Below are 7,739 nucleotides of genomic sequence, written 5' to 3'. Positions count from 1 at the left end.
GACAATGGATTGCATTTCATAAGTGGAAACATGCCTTGGAATTGGTTTGGGTGTTACCATGAAATTCACCTGTAGGATTTCATTGTTTTTCCTGGTACTGAGCATAAACAATATCTCTGAGAATCAGCAAGAATCTTTTCAAATAACTATGCAGTTCATTCATTCATTTCAATTTGTGTTTATTGAAAACTTACCTTGGGCCATAAGGCTAAAGAGACAACTAAAGCAAGGGCTCTGCTCATAGTTCAATGAGGGACAAGAATTCGATTAAGAATAAATAAACCTGCACATGTGTTATAAAAGTGTGTAATGGTAAAGTAAACTTCAATTGGCTCAAACAAAACAGGAGCTTAAATCTTGCTCATGCAATAATTGTCAACAAATGGTTGCCAAGTAGCTGTGGTTGCTCTTCCAAAGGAGGTTTCGTGGCCCAGGCCTGGAAGTGGCACACATTGATCCCATGTGCATCCAATGGAGAGAAGTTGACCATGTGGCCATACCATCCCTCAAGGAATGTTGACAATGTGGTATACCTGGGCACCTACATGCTCTAGTTTGGTCATACTGCCAAGAATGAGGAAGAGAACAGAATTCAGAGGAAAACTGGCAATTTCTTTTTTTTTTCTTTTTTTAAATTTTTTTATTAGTTGCTCAAAACATTACAATGATCTTGACATATCATACATTTGATTCAAATGTGGTACAATTTCTGAAAACAACAAAGACACGTGCAAAGTTTTATAAAAACAAGAAAATAATGGGAAAATACATAAAAACACTTCAAATACCTATTAAATAAATTTTTAACTTCACTTATAATTAAATAAATGTCAATTATGGCTACAATGAGGTACTATTTTCAAATTGCCAAAAAGAAAATAACATTTGTGCTTATTGTTGGCAAGGATCCAAAGGAAAGGGGCACTCAGCAACTTCAGAAAACACCAGTTAGTACAATCTTTCCAAAGGATAATTTGGCAGTATGCATGTAGCAGACTTTTTTAAGTCACAACAAGAAAATCAGTTATATAACAGTAGAGCTTTCATCTATCTGTATTTTAACCTAGCTTCTGAGCCTCCACTTCTTCTTCAATAGAGGAAAATTACACCTGTCAATTCAAGTACCAGTAAGTTCTGATTACAACTCAACTATTTGAAGGAAAAATTCATCCAATTCAGGCTTCCCCTCTGCAGGTGGGCTCCATAAACTAGAAATGAATTCTTCCCTGAAGCTTCCATAAGGAGCACAGCCCTATCAATAACTTGATTTTGGAATTTGACCTTCAGAACTCTTTTTTTTTTTTTTTTTTTACATTTTTTTTATTGGTTGTTCACAACATTACAAAGCTCTTGACATATTATATTTCATACATTAGATTGACATGGGTTATGAACTCCCAATTTTACCCCAAATGCAGATTGCAGAATCACGTCAGTTACACATCCACAATTTTACATAATGCCATATTAGTGACTGTTGTATTCTGCTACCTTTCCTATCCCCTACTATCCACCCTCCCCTCCCCTCCCATCTTCTCTCTCTACCCCATCTACTGTAATTCATTTCTCTCTTTGTTTATTTTCCCATTCCCCTCACAACCTCTTATATGTAATTTTGTTTAGCAATGAGTGTCTACCTTCATTTCCATGCAATTTCCCTTTTCTCTCCCTTTCCCTCCCATCTCAAGTCTCTGTTTAATGTTACTCTTTTCTTCCTACTCTTCCTCCCTGCTCTGTTCATACTTGCTCTCATTATATCAAAGAAGACATTTGGTATCTGTTTTTTAGGGTTTGGCTAGCTTCACTAAGCATAATCTGCTCTAATGCCATCCATTTCCCTGAAAATTCTATGATTTTGTCATTTTTTATTGCTGCATAGTACTCCATTGTGTATAGATGCCACATTTTTTTTATCCATTCGTCTATTGAAGGGCATCTGGGTTGGTTCCACAGTCTAGCTATTGTGAATTGTGCTGCTATGAACATCGATGTGGCAGTGTCCCTGTAGCATGCTCTTTTAAGGTCTTCAGGGAATAGTCCGAGAAGGGCAATAGCAGGGTCAAATGGTGGTTCCATTCCCAGCTTTCCCAGGAATCTCCAAACTGCTTTCCAAATTGGCCGCACCAATTTGCAGTCCCACCAGCAATGTACAAGTGTACCCTTTTCTCCACATCCTCGCCAGCACTTGTTGTTGTTTGAATTCATAGTGGCTGCCAATCTTACTGGAGTGAGATGGTATCTTAGGGTGGTTTTGATTTGCATTTCTCTGACTGCTAGAGATGGAGAGCATTTTTTCATGTACTTGTTGATTGATTGTATATCCTCCTCTGAGAAGTGTCTGTTCAGGTCCTTGGCCCATTTGTTGATTGGGTTATTTGTTATCTTATTGTCTAGTTTTTTGAGTTCTTTGTATACTCTGGATATTAGGGCTCTATCTGAAGTGTGAGGAGTAAAAATTCGTTCCCAGGATGTAGGCTCCCTATTTACCTCTCTTATTGTTTCTTTTGCTGAAAAAAAACTTTTAAGTTTAATTAAGTCCCATTTGTTGATTCTAGTTGTTAACTCTTGTGCTATGGGTGTCCTATTAAGGAATTTGGAGCCCGACCCCACAATCTGTAGATCTGAGCCAACTTTATCTTCTATCAGACGCAGAGTTTCTGATTTGATATCAAGCTCCTTGATCCATTTTGAGTTAACTTTTGTGCATGGCGAGAGAAAGGGATTCAGTTTCATTTTGTTGCATATGGATTTCCAGTTTTCCCAACACCATTTGTTGAAGATGCTATCCTTCCTCCATTGCATGCTTATAGCCCCTTTATCAAATATAAGATAGTTGTAACTTTGTGGGTTAGTCTCTGTGTCCTCTATTTTATACCATTGGTCCACCCGCCTGTTTTGGTACCAGTACCATGCTGTTTTTGTCACTATTGCTCTGTAATATAGTTTGAAATCTGGTATCGCTATACCGCCTGATTCACTCTTTCTGCTTAGAATTGCTTTTGCTATTCTGGGTCTTTTATTTTTCCATATGAATTTCATGATTGCTTTATCTATTTCTACAAGAAATGCCGTTGGGATTTTGATTGGCATTGCATTAAATCTATAAAGAACTTTTGGTAATATCGCCATTTTGATGATGTTTGTTCTGCCTATCCATGAACAGGGTATATTTTTCCATCTTCTAAGATCTTCTTCTACTTCTCTCTTTAGGGTTCTGTAGTTTTCATTGTATAAATCTTTCACCTCTTTTGTTAGGTTGATTCCCAAGTATCTTATTTTTTTTGAGGATATTGTGAATGGAGTGTTTTTCCTCATTTCCATTTCAGAAGTTTTGTTGCTGATATACAGAAATGCCTTTGATTTATGCGTGTTGATTTTATATCCTGCCACTTTGCTGAATTCATTTATTAGTTCTAGTAGTTTCTTTGTAGACCCTTTTGGGTCTTCTAGGTATAGAATCATGTCATCTGCAAATAGTGATAATTTAAGTTCTTCTTTTCCAATTTTTATGCCTTTAATTTCTTTCGTCTGTCTAATTGCTCTGGCCAGTGTTTCGAGAACTATATTGAATAGAAGTGGAGATAGAGGGCATCCCTGTCTTGTTCCGGATTTTAGAGGGAATGCCTTCAACTTTTGTCCATTCATAATGATGCTAGCCTGAGGCTTAGCATAGATAGCTTTTACAATGTCAAGGTAAGTTCCTGTTATCCCTAGTTTTTCTAATGTTTTGAAGATAAAGGGATGCTGTACTTTGTCGAATGCTTTCTCTGCATCTATCGAGATGATCATATGGTTCTTATCTTTAAGTCTATTGATGTGGTGAATAACATTTATTGATTTCCGTATGTTGAACCATCCTTGCATCCCAGGGATGAATCCTACTTGATCATGGTGCACAATTTTTTTGATGTGTTTTTGTATTCGATTCGCCAGAATTTTATTGAGGATTTTTGCATCTAGGTTCATTAGAGATATTGGTCTGTAGTTTTCTTTCTTTGAGGTGTCTTTGTCTGGTTTCGGGATCAGGGTGATGTTGGCCTCATAGAATGAATTTGGAAGAGCTCCCTCTTTTTCTATTTCCTGAAATAACTTGAAAAGTATTGGTATTAATTCTTCTTTAAAGGTTTTGTAAAACTCCGCTGTATACCCATCCGGTCCTGGGCTTTTCTTGGTTGGTAGTCTTTTGATGGCTTCTTCAATTTCATCTATTGATATTGGTCTGTTCAGATTGTCTATATCCTCCTGACTCAGTCTGGGCAAATCATATGACTTAAGAAATTTATCGATGTCTTCACTATCCTCTATTTTATTGGAATATAGATTTTCAAAATAATTTCTAATTGTCTTCTGTATTTCTGTAGCATCTGTTGTAATATTGCCTTTTTCATCCCGTATGTTAGTAATTTGAGTTCTCTCTCTTCTTCTCTTCGTTAGCATGGCTAAAGGTCTGTCGATCTTATTTATTTTTTCGAAGAACCAACTTTTAGTTTTGTTAATTTTTTCAATAGTTTCTTTTGTTTCAATTTCATTAATTTCCGCTCTGATTTTAATTATTTCTAGCCTTCTGCTACATTTGCTGTTGTTTTGCTCTTCCTTTTCTAGGGCTTTGAGTTGGAGTGTGAGCTCATTTATTTGTTGGTTTCTTCTTTTTTTGAGGAATGACCACCAGGCGATGAACTTTCCTCTTAAAACTGCTTTCATTGTGTCCCATAGATTCCGATATGTTGTGTCTGTATTTTCGTTTATCTCTAAGAATTTTTTGATTTCCTCCTTTATGTCTTCTGTAACCCATTGATCATTCAGTAACATATTGTTCATTTTCCATGTGATGTAGGATTTTTCCTTCCTTCTTTTATCCTTGATTTCCAGTTTCATTCCATTATGATCAGATAAAATGCATGGTATTATCCCCACCCCTTTATATTTACTGAGGTTTGCCCTATGGCATAATATATGGTCTATTTTTGAGAAGGATCCATGTGCTGCTGAGAAGAAAGTATATCCATTTGATGATGGTTGATATATTCTATATAAGTCAGTTAAGTCTAGGTTATTGATTGTGGTATTGAGTTCTATAGTTTCTTTATTTAACTTTTGTTTGGAGGATCTGTCCAATGGTGAGAGAGGTGTGTTGAAGTCTCCCATAATTATTGTGTTGTGGTCTATTTGATTCTTGAATTTGAGGAGAATTTGTTTTGTGAATGTCGCAGCACCATTGTTTGGTGCGTAAATATTGATAATTGTTATGTCTTGTTGGTGAATGGTTCCTTTTAACAGTATATAATGACCTTCTTTATCCCTTTTGATTGACTTAGTCTTGAAGTCGATTTTATTCGATATGAGGATGGCCACCCCTGCTTGCTTACGAGGACCATGTGCGTGGTATATTTTTTCCCATCCTTTCACCTTCAGCCTGTGTATGTCTTTTCCCATCAGATGTGTCTCCTGGAGGCAGCATATTGTTGGATTTATTTTTTTAATCCATGATACCAGCCTATGTCGCTTTATTGGAGAGTTTAAGCCATTAACATTCAGAGTTACTATTGATATGTGGTTTGAACTTCCATCCATGTTTGATTGTTTATCCTTTTTTTAAAAAAAAAAAAATTTAGTTTGTCTCTCCATGATTGTCTTTCCCCTTGCCCTCTGTCTTTACTGCGGCACTTCCCACTGATGGTTTTGGTTATTGTTTTTCATTTCTTCCTCGTGTAGTGTTTTGCTCAAAATGCTTTGCAATGCTGGTTTTCTGGCTGCAAATTCTTTTAACTTTTGTTTATCATGAAAGATTTTTATTTCATTGTCATACCTGAAGCTTAATTTTGCTGGATACAGAATTCTTGGTTGGCATCCATTGTCTTTCAGTGTTTGAAATACATTGTTCCATGACCTTCTTGCTTTCAGTGTCTGTGATGAAAAATCCGTGGTTAACCGTATTGGTTTACCCCTGAATGTAATCTGTCTCCTTTCTCTTGTAGCTTTTAATATTTTCTCTTTGTTCTGTATATTGGATATCTTCATAACAATGTGTCTTGGCGTTGGTCTACTGTGATTTTGTGTGCTCGGTGTCCTGTATGCATCTTCAATTTGTATATCTGTTTCCTTTTTTATTTCTGGAAAGTTTTCTGTAATTATTTCCTTCAGTAAGTTTCTCATTCCCTTGGTTTGAATCTCTGTACCCTCTTCTATCCCGATGACTCGCAAGTTCGGTTTCTTAATGTTATCCCATAATTCTTGGATGTTTTTCTCGTGATTTTTTACCAGCCTTTCTGAGTTGGCTAGACTCTTTTCAAGATGGTGTATTTTGTCTTCATTATCTGATGTTCTGGTTTCTACTTGCTCCACTCTGTTAGTGATACTCTCAATTGAGTTTTTAATTTGGTTTATCGTTTCCTTCATTTCTAGAATTATTGTTTGATTATTTTTTATAGACTCTATCTCCTGATAAAGATGCTTAACTTCTTCTTTTATCTGTTTGTGAAATGCATTCTCAATGTGTTCTTTTGCTGCTTGAATTTGCTGTCTTGTATCCTCTTTAAGGTTCCATTCCATCTGTCTTAGGTGTTCCTTAAGTTCTTTATATGACCATTTTTCTGATGACTCTAGGTCCTCCTGAATATTTAGGCTGTCCTGCGTTGTTTGTACTCCTTTTCTTCCTTGTTTTTTGAAGCTGCTCATGTTGTTTCTTGTTCTGTTTGACTGCTGAGTTACTGTTTACTCCTATAAATTAGTTTGATGCTTGGGAGGAAAGGTATTTGAAGGGAAGGGAAGAAGTCTCTAAAGAGAATGAGAGTAGGCAGGTAGAATTCAAGAAAAAAGGGGGGATAAGAAAAATGAGAAGACTAAAGAAGAAAAAGAATAGGAACTAAAAAAGAAAAAGATTTAAAAAATAATAATAATAATAATTAAAAAAATTTAAGTTAAAATTAGTAGAAAAAAAATTTAAAAAATATTTTGTAAAAAAAAATTAATAAAACAACAAGAAAGAAAAAAATGAAAATGAAAGAAAAACCTAAATCAAAAAAAAAAAAAAGGAGAAAAGAAAAAGAAAAAAAAACCTAATAACTGCAGTCTTAGAGTTTGATTAACTTCTCTTCCAGTAGATGGCGCTGTGCCCACCAGGTCAAGTTTCTCCTGTCAATACGCGGGAACCAATCACTGTGCAGCAGCTCCTCCCAGACTGGGCGAGTCTCCAATCCTGAGTGTCTAGGGCCTCCTCTTGTGTCTAGTCACTTCCCACTTTTTCTCTAGCCAGGCCCCTCTCACCACAATACTGGCTACACGCCAAGTCTGCTGCTCCCGGGAGCCCTGTTTTCATGAACGACTGGGCACACTCTTCCAGTTTGCCATTCCCTCAGACCCTAAGCTTGTAGAGTTTGGGGCTGAGAATCCTCAGCGGCTTTTACTTGCCCTCTGGTATCCACTTCCCGTAGGTGGTGCAAGAGGCCTCAGCAATCAGCCCAGGTGGGAGCGGTATTTCTGCTTGCGAGACCCGCACCACCTCTGATTCCCTCGGGCTGGCTGAAGCACTCACAAGAGAGCTGGGAGGTGCCCTTAGGGGAGAGCTGGGAGGGGCTCTTAGAGTTTTCCCGATGTGTGGAGAGGCAAGGCTATGGGATCACACACCTGTTTCAACAAAGTTATCTCCGCAGCAGTCTGATGACACGGTTTCCCTTTGCCGGGAGACTAATTCTACTGGTGGGTCCTTCTCTCCCTAGCCCCGTTTCAAACCTGTGGCCTCT

At 37.2% G+C, this 7,739-nt stretch overlaps 1 protein-coding gene across 1 annotated transcript in view; it reads right to left on the bottom strand.

Moving 5' to 3' along the window:
• Positions 1–672: 672 nt before the first annotated feature.
• Positions 673–7,739, bottom strand: part of IL20RB (interleukin 20 receptor subunit beta) — a 205,464-nt gene continuing 198,397 nt past the window's right edge. Inside the window, exon 11 of the mRNA XM_081302093.1 lies at positions 673–1,281. The gene's annotated coding sequence lies outside the window, so the exon portion shown is untranslated. The remainder of the gene's footprint in view (positions 1,282–7,739) is intronic.

This window comes from Spermophilus citellus (assembly GCF_964194105.1).
Source record: "Spermophilus citellus genome assembly, chromosome: 7".
NCBI lineage: Eukaryota > Metazoa > Chordata > Mammalia > Rodentia > Sciuridae > Spermophilus > Spermophilus citellus.
Note: the sequence above shows the minus strand (reverse complement) of the source record. Positions and strands in the feature narration are given on the sequence as shown.